Below are 10,107 nucleotides of genomic sequence, written 5' to 3'. Positions count from 1 at the left end.
GGTATAGATTGGCTCTTTTCTACGGGAGATAAACAAACTTTCGGATCCATTAGGCAGCAAAATCATGCTTGGAAACGAGGATGTAATTCTGTCTCATCACTTAAAGAATTTTATAACTTTAGAACCAACCACTTCTGCCAGAAGATGATTAAACTGAATTTATGAAAGTATGCATTATACCTGAACTTCATATATACAGGAACAACTAATCTAGCGGAATAAATTAGCAATAAGATAAGGACAAGAAAGATGGGGAATCTTCCTCAAAAGAAATTCCTTTGTCAGACAAAAACCAGATGAGTTTGACCAATGTAAAAGATTGATGAAATTAACAAACAGTTCTTTATGAAAACTTGAGGTGATTTTGTGATGCCTTAGATGCATTTGATACTGTGGCTTATTCATGCTTTAGCAAAATACTCAATATAGATTTTGAAAAAAAGATAATTTACTTGATTTTTTAAAATTGTTTTAGATATCAAAAGCAAAGTGATTTCCAAGTGAAAGAAGCGTCAAGTGAAAGAAGCATCAAGTGAAAAGATTGTGACATTCTTTCATACAACAAAAAGAGAATTTTAGGCTTAATTATGTTTAGCCTGTATCCGCTTAGTTTATTAGCTGTCTTTATTTTGATTATGCTTTTAATCTACTACAGTTTATTCTAAAAAGTTTGTTTTTCTGTATATGTTAATTGGTATTTCTGTAAAATGTTAAACTATAATCATTCCTTGTTAGGGAAATTGAATTTGGGCATATGTACTTTTTTTAAACATAATTACTGTTATGCATCATGGTGATAAAAATACATGAAATTACAACATTGTTGATAAAAATACATGAAAATATTGGAAAGGGATTAGTTTTTTGATAAACTAGAACATAAAATTTCAAAAAATCTGGATAATTCATAAGGGTTAAGTAAGGTTAATTACATAACAATGTGAATTAAATAATTTTCTAATAAAAAATATTTAGATTTGCATATATGTATTTACAATATTTAAAATAAAAAATCACAAAGTTCATGCAAAAATACTTGAGATTACAATATAATCACCAGCTCCATGAACAATTTTTAACTTAATTCTATCTTTATTTTATCATTATTTTTTCTCTTTGTCTGGAAAACTGTCTATATTAAAGTTGATGTTTTAAAATTTAAAGTGTGCAAAATATAAGGACATCACACACATAAATTTGCTAAAGTATATATATATATATATATATATATATATATATATATATATATATATATATATATATATATATATATATATATATATATGCGTGTGTGCGTACGTACGTGCATGCGTGTGTGTGTGTACACACACACACAGACAAAGAAAAGTAAGAAAAAATGGCAAGCACTTTAACTTACATGACCATAGTATAGAAAATATTTGCAATTCTTAGTACTCATATATGATATATATATGAGGTGGATTCATTTCTTTGAACTAGTAAATAAAAATATAACATATAATACAATAATAAAAATAATAATTAACACTGAATAACTGATTTTCTCAAATTTCAAATGCATAATCCAAGCTCAAATAAAAATCAATATTAAATTTAACTGTTAAACTATTTATCACAAGATAAGCTGCAGAAGCCACCACCACAATAGGGTAGCCTATTCATTGCACAATATGGATTTAAATATAAGAACTGGATCATAAAGCTTGCTGTTACCCAAAACGCATTTTGATAATCTTTGGATTTAAAACTCACTATATCTAAATAAAATAAATATATATATATATACATATATATATATATATATATATATATATATATATATATATATATATATATATATATATATACATATATATATATATATAACTCCTAACTGGTTGTCAGAAAGTTTTTCCGTATTTTGTTGACACAAAAAAAAAATTAAAATGCAAGACCGGAATTTTTTTTTTTTTTACTTGATAGACTGCCTGCCCCAACCAAACCCTCAGTCGATGTAGCAGCACTCCGTTGCGAGTCAGGCAATAAGATAGTCAATGTAGCAACACTATGTGCATAATTTACAGTTAAAAAAATAAAAATAAAAACATTTTATTAAAAAAAATAAAAATAAAAACATTGTTTATATTATTAAAAACATTCTGGTCAATTAAATTTGGGTTTTTGCGGTTTTTTAAAAAAGTGATTTAATTCAATTCAATTAATGGTTTTAACTTTCTGACAACACGCAAATGTTGGACAAAAGTCAAAAGTAATTAAAAGTGACATATTTGTTGTCAAAAGAATCATTTTTTACCTTCCATAGTATCAAATGCAACAATTTATATATATATATATATATATATATATATATATATATATATATATATATATATATATATATATATATGTATATATATATTTTTTTGTTATTTACCTCCTCAAGGCCGATAAAGCCACTACAAATGAGGAGGCTACTTAATAGTGGTTATGACCCTATCTCAACTCTATAATTCCGAAACACGAACCTTGACAAACAAGGCCGCTGCGCGGAGAAACAAGTTAAGCGCGGTACTACCAGGGACATGGTGGGGATCGAACTCGGAACCTCCAGCTTATAAAGCGAGCGCTTTACCACTACACCACTACCGCTATAAGATAGTCGATGTAGCAACACTCCGTTGCGAGTCAGTCGATGTAGCAGCACTCCGTTGCGAGTCAGGCTATTTGTCAGTCGATGTAGCAACACTCTGTGCATGATTTACAGTAAAAAATAAAAATAAAAACATTTCATAAAAAAAATAAAAATAGAAACATTTCATAAAAAAAAAGAAAAATAAAAACAGTTTATATTATTAAAAACATTCAGAATGTTTTTAAAAACATTCTGGTCAACTAAATTTGCGTTTTTGCGGGTTTTTTAAAAAATGAATAATTTGTAATTAAATTAATGGTTTTAACTTTCTGACAACACGCAAATGTTGGATGAAAGTGAAAAGTAATTAAAAGTAACATATTTGTTGGCACAAGAATCATTTTTTACCTTCCGTACTCCAAAATGCAACAATCTATATATATATATATATATATATATATATATATATATATATATATATATATATATATATATATATATATATATATATATATATATGTAGCAATATTTTACAAGCAATGTGTTTGCCACTAATATGCTAAAGCAAATCAAAGCAAATTTTCGATTAAACATACAAATCCATTAAATTTAAACTGTATATCTAATCCAATTATGCTCATTTGTGCAAAATGATTAAATTGCATATTGAATGCTGCTACCACATTTTTGTGTCTATTAACACAAAAATGTGGCTGGTCTAACTACAAATCTAATGCAGTTGCACAACAAAAAAACAGTATGCATATTTAGAAGTTTTCTAACATTGTTATTATAAAAAAAGTATATACAAAATATTTAAATTCATGTAATAAAAAAACATAACATAACATTCAAACGAATTATGAACATATATATATATATATATATATATATATATATATATATATATATATATATATATATATATATATATATATATATATATATATATATATATATATATATATATATATATATAGATCTATAGTTTGTTGGCTTTGGGAAGAGCGGAAGGAAAAAAGTGATTCTTACGCCAACATATACGTCACTTTTAATTACTTTTAACTTTCGTCCAACATTTCCGTGTTGGACGAAAGTAAAAACCATTAATTTAATTACAAATTAATCGTTTTTTAAAAAAACCACAAAAACGCAAATTTAATTGACCAGAATGTTTTTAAAAACATTCTGAATGTTTTTAAAACATTTTGAATGTTTTTAACAATATAAACAATGTTTTTATTTTAATTTTTTTTAATAAAATGTTTTTATTTTAATTTTTTTTAATAAAATGTTTTTATTTTTATTTTTTTTACTGTAAATCATGCGCGGAGTGTTGCTACATCGACTATCTTATAGCCTGACTCGCAAGGGAGTGCTGCTACATCGACTGACAAATAGCCTGACTCGCAAGGGAGTGCTGCTACATCGACTGACAAATAGCCTGACTCGCAAGAGAGTGCTGCTACATCGACTGACAAATAGCCTGACCCGCAAGGGAGTGCTGCTACATCGACTGAGGGTTTGGTTGGGGCAGGCAGTCTATCATTATTAAAAAAAAAAAATTCCGGTCTTGCATTTTAATTTTTACTTTTTGTCAACAAAATATGGAAAAAACTTTCGGACAACATCTAAGGGTTCTATATATATACATATATATATATATATATATATATATATATATATATATATATATATATATATATATATATATATATATATATATATATATATATACAGGGTTTATGGCAGTTTTAAAAATCCATTTTCCCTGAGTTTTCCCTGATAATTCCCTGATTTTTTTATATTTTTAAGTATTTTTTCCCTGAGTTTGTGCGGTGGAAAGTATATATTTTTCCCTGTTAATTTTGAAGGATATCTTACTTTCACAACTGAATCCTTGTTCCCCAAACAGAGTTACTACAGTAATCCATTTATCTAAACATATATAGCTACTATATATCATAAATGTTATAAAACCACTGTAGTGAGCAACTTTCAATATTAAAAAAGATTTAAAAACTGGATACTGCAAAGTAACTTCAATCTAAATGTTTAAATAAAAAATTTCCCTGATTTTTCCCTGATATTAAAGATTTTCAAGAAAAATTCCCTGACTTTTCCAGGTATTTTCTGATTTTCTAAATTTTAAAAACTTTTCCCTGGTTTTCCAGGTTTTCCCTGACTGCCGACCTGAAAGTATTTTGATAAGTAATTTTTGCCGACCTGATGCCGACCTCAAAAAGATTGAGGTCGGCAAATTATTGCCGACCTCATTTTTCCTAATTCCGAGGGTCTATATATATATATATATATATATATATATATAATATATAATATAATATATATATACATATATTAATAATATATGTATATATATATATATATATATATATATATATATATATATATATATATATATATATATATATATATATATATATATATATATATATATATATATATAATATTATATGTATATATATATATATATATATATATATATATATATATATATATATATATATATATATATATATATATATATATATATATATATATATATATGATATTATCATATATATATAGTTATATATATTTTGCTGATTCTTATAATTATTATTATCTTTGTTGAGTTTAATTATGTGTATACTAAAACTAACCTATTTGTATATTTTAGTTTACATATTATTATATGAAGAATAAAGCCTTCTATGTTGGCTTAGAATTAGTTATAGACTATTAAATTCACTACACTTCAATTTTTTCTTTATATAATAATATGTAAACTTATTAACACAATAAAACAGGAGTTATTAGAGTGTCTTTTTTTGTCATTATCACTGATTATTATTAGCCATTGGTGCGAGATGTCTTGTAGCAAGAGTAGTCTTACATCCATCAGGCATTCTTACATGAGAATATTTACAGTTAGCCTCTAAAAGCTCAATCTCTTCAACCAGAGGTTCATATTTGCTGTGTCTAACATGCCTTTTAAGCAACACAGGACCCAAATTAGTTACCCATGTATGAAAAGAGTGTCCATTAGAAGTATGTCGACTGAATCCGAATAATCGTTTGTGAGGTGTAGCGTTAGTAGAAGTGCAAAGTAAGGAACACATTGAATGAAGGACATCAGGTAAACTATATTCCCAGTTCATGGTAGGTAAATTCTTTGATTTGAGAGCAAGCAAAAATTCCTTTCCAAATTATGTCATTGTATCTTTGAGACTGACCATTACCCTGAAGATTATAAGGAGTAGTTCTACTACTACTTACTACTAAGGTTGACACCTCAAGAATTAAGAAAATTGCGGAGCTCTGTAGACATGAAGCAAGATGCCTCAATCTGAATGTATATAAGCTGGCATACCAAATAAAGTGAAAAGTTGAGTTAAACATTTAAGGGAAATCTTGAAAACTCATAAATAACTGTCAAAAAAAATATTTGTTGCTAGATGAAGACAGAATAGGTCCTTTAAAATCCATGCTTAGTCGCTCAAAAGGTTGAGTAGATTTTATTAAGGTGCTGTTAAAATTGCTTACATAATATTATCTAGAGAGGCCATCAGCAACAAAATTGTTACATCCAGGGCAATCAACTATATCATAGCTGTACAAAAAAAGTTCTATCCTGCATCTCAGAATCTTGTCATTCTTAATTTTCCAACTCTTGTTATCGTCAAGCATGAAAGAGACAGAGCGCTGGTCATTGACTAGAGTAAAATGCCGACCAACAAGGTAGTGTTTCCATTTTCGAAGTGATTCGACAATAGCATAAGCTTCCTTGCAGCTATGGCAAAATCGGAGGCATCTGTTTCCACCTCAAATGGCATACTTTCATCAATAGCTAGTAGAGCTGATTGAGAGATCAATTCTTTTATTTCATTGAAACATTTAATAGCTTCAGTTGACAGTGGAAAAGTAGAAGTTAGAGATAAAGGATGAATTTTGTCAGAAAAATTTTGATATATTTGGAATAGTATGAGAACATACCAAGGACACGACGGAGAGAAGCACTAACAGTGGGAGCAGGCATTTCAATTAATGGCTTTAGGCAAACTGGATCAGGAGAAAAAGAGCTACTTTTTATAATAAAATCTAGGAAGGTTATACACAAAGTAGATAACATAGACTTTTCTTCATTGAATGTAAACATTGCTTTCTTAGAAGCTTCAAGAAATTTTTCTAAATTGAAATCATGTTTGTTTTTAGATGTACCACATACAAGCAAGTTATCTAGATATACAAAGGTGTCTTCTAATTTGTTTTCTTGAATAAACTTATCCATGATTCTTTGAAGTTGTGTGACAGCATTAGTGAGGCCAAAAGAAATTCTTTTAAATTGGAAAAGATGTCCATTGGACTCAAAGGCAGTATAATACTTGCCATTTTCTAGGAGAGGTACTTGGTGATAAGCACTTTTTAAATCAAATGTGCTAAATAATGAATATTTTGTAACAGAGTTAACTAATTAATTGATGTTAGGTAATGGATAAGCATCACGTAATGTAAAGCAATTTTTTGTTTATAAGTAGTCAATGACCATACATTTCTTATGTCTCTCATTGCTGGTAACAACTATTTGTGATCGCTGATATAATTAGTGATAATGACGGAAATAATAACTACAAAGAAAACTCAAAACTTTTTTACTCTTTCTCCAACAAATTCTAATGGAATTTCTATTGAAGAATCCCTTATTGTTCTGGAAGATCCCGGAATCCTCCTAAATATTTAAATGGCTATATTTGAAGTTTTGAGTTCTTTTTGGATGGAGAGGCTCAGGTGATTGTATCAGGTTCATTGGAGTTATCTTTGTAGTTATTATTTCCGTCATTATCACTAATTATATCAGCCATTGGTGTGAGATGTCTTGTAGCAACAGTGGTCTCACGTCCATCAGGCATTCTTACATGAGAATATTTGTTATCAGCCTCTCAAATCTGAATTTCTTACTAAAACCTAAAAATGAATTATTCTCCAGACATCAGTTAGCTTCATGTAAACAATCATCCAAAGAATCTATTAATGAGTTTTTGCAGGCCTTACATACACTCAGTAAAGATTGCAACTTTAAACAGGTTTCTGCTTCAGAACATTGTGAAGAATACATTCGTGATTCATTTATAAGTGGTTTAAGCTCTCATATTCGCCAAGGACTACTAGAAAACTCTATTCTTAAACTTACTGAGGCCTATAATCAAGCTTGTTCATTGGAAAACGTTCAAAAAAATAACAAAATGTATTCACATACAGAGTATAGTAATGTTGCTACAATTAATAAACATTCTGAATGTATTACTGAGCTTGTTTCAGTTTCTACTAAGCCTAGTGGACTTTGTTATTTGGAAATAAGCTTCACCCTCAACAATCATGTCCTGCCAGAAACGCAGAATGTAACAATTGTGGTAAGAAAGGACATTTAAAGAAAGTATGCAAATCATCAAAGAACTTTGTCATGTGTGCTGCTGCTAACTTCCATGCACCAAGTTTAGTCTTGATCACTTGCTTGTCTATCAACTCACTCAACTCTACTGTTTATATCTTTATTGCTTTGGCCAAGTTAAGAGCTCTTCTTGACACTGAAAGCTCTGACACATTTATAAGCAAATCATTATGTGACTCTTTAAAACTTAATATACTCCCTTCTAATAAAAGAGTCTCTATCTTCTTTATCTTGTCAAATTATAGGTAAATTTTCTTTATCTATAATTTTCTATAATTTATATATATATATATATATATATATATATATATATATATATATATATATATATATATATATATATATATAATATCTGTAATAATTGTTGTTATTATTTTTATTATTTCACAATAATTACAGTAGTATTACACATAAAGACCTAGGTGTTTACGTGTTATTAGTTTATAACTGCTTGTAAATATTCCTTATTATTGCCTAATATATAGCCAATTATTAAAAGTGAAAATATATTGATTGAATTGAACTTGAACTTATGATATCAAATAATTCTATGAAATCACACAATTATCTTATTCTATTGATTTCATTGATGGATATTTAAACTAACTAAAAATTGATTGAATAAATTGTTTAAATAATGGTTTTTCAGCTTGAGGTAACAGTTTCAGAATGCACTAATTTGTTCGAAAACCTACACATAGAAACAATGCTCTCTATCCTATTTTTTCTAAAAAAAAATTTTTACAGACTGCAAGTGATCATAAATAAGTCCTGTTTTTATCTAAACACTTTTGATAATTACCTCCTACCCATATAACTTATAGAAGGTAATTATCAAAAGTGTTTAGATATCTTATAGTATGAGATTCAAATGAGTATTAGAACATTTTTTAGACCATTTTATTGATTAAATTTGTACTAATTAAAAAAATTAAAAAATTGTAGTGCAAAGATTCTTAAATTAAGATCTTTGAAATAAATATGACCTGTGGAATACTTTAAGTTTTAAAGAATTTCACGATTCGTGATGCTTTCAAAAATGCTTTCAAAAACATTGATCATGACTTGTGAAATTCTTCACCGCCTAAAGTATTTCAAAGGTCACTTTTATCATGAAGATTTTAATTTAAAAGTCTTTGTACAACAATTTTTTAATTTTTTTGAGATGAGGTACCTCATCTCAAAATATAACAAAATAAATAAAAGTATATTTTGAGATCAGTGGTAACACGTTTGACCTTTAAAAGACAGTATTTTTAAAACAAAACCTTCATAAAGTAAAATTTAAATAACTTGATTTTATTATTATAATAAATTTAAATTCATTTAAAATAGAACCTTTAAGAGACAATAATTGACATTATATAGATGCCGTGCACAATGTACGACACCTCCATAGACGTATTAATCAAGGTCGTCCATAAATTACGTCATGCTAAAAGGGGGAGAGAGTTGGTGGTTTTGTGACGACTCATAAAACTTGCTACTTAAGTGTTACGATTTTGTGACGAGGTAGTGGGGGAGGGGGGTTGAGGTCAAAAATGGTCGAAAATTGCGTGACGTAATTTATGGACCCCTAAGACACTCAACGAATGTTCAGTGTTGGTATTGAATATTTGTGCTCTTCGGTCATCGTAATGAAACTTAATTGAAAGGCTAAGTGGAACAAAGGTGTTATCTGATAAAATTAAAAAATTAAACTTTTTTGAATGTACTTAGATTTAAATTAATAACCTCATCTTTTAATAATAATAAGGGATCTTCTACAAAATACGCTACGCAGTATTTTACATTATTATTATTTTTTTTTTAAGTTTAGTTTTAGTTTACATTATTTACATGTCGTGATTTACACGTAATATATAAATATATAAACTTGGAATCTGGAAGAAGATCATAACGATCTTGTCGCCAGAACCATATAAAAATTACAATATAAATATAATAAAAAATAATACAAGTAGATTATGACAAAATAACAATCCAAAACATTTCAAATAATAAATCGTTAAAATAAAATCTCAAAAATATTTCAATATGTTATCCGTTGAAAAAATAATATTCT

At 27.6% G+C, this 10,107-nt stretch overlaps 1 protein-coding gene across 2 annotated transcripts in view; it reads right to left on the bottom strand.

Moving 5' to 3' along the window:
- The window catches only part of LOC100203423 (nuclear cap-binding protein subunit 2), a 13,895-nt gene extending 4,400 nt beyond the window's left edge, over positions 1 to 9,495 (bottom strand). Inside the window, exons 1-3 of one of the 2 annotated variants that reach the window (XM_065816248.1) lie at positions 9,381 to 9,495; positions 1,581 to 1,739; positions 1,379 to 1,457 (exon numbers count right to left, since the gene is read on the bottom strand). The gene's annotated coding sequence lies outside the window, so the exon portion shown is untranslated. The remainder of the gene's footprint in view (positions 1 to 1,378; positions 1,458 to 1,580; positions 1,740 to 9,380) is intronic. The other variant, XM_065816249.1, reaches the window with a different exon arrangement.
- Positions 9,496 to 10,107: the final 612 nt, after the last annotated feature.

The sequence above is a fragment of the Hydra vulgaris genome, chromosome 13, assembly GCF_038396675.1.
Source record: "Hydra vulgaris chromosome 13, alternate assembly HydraT2T_AEP".
Classification (NCBI taxonomy): domain Eukaryota; kingdom Metazoa; phylum Cnidaria; class Hydrozoa; order Anthoathecata; family Hydridae; genus Hydra; species Hydra vulgaris.
This window is presented reverse-complemented; position numbering and strand designations above follow the sequence as displayed.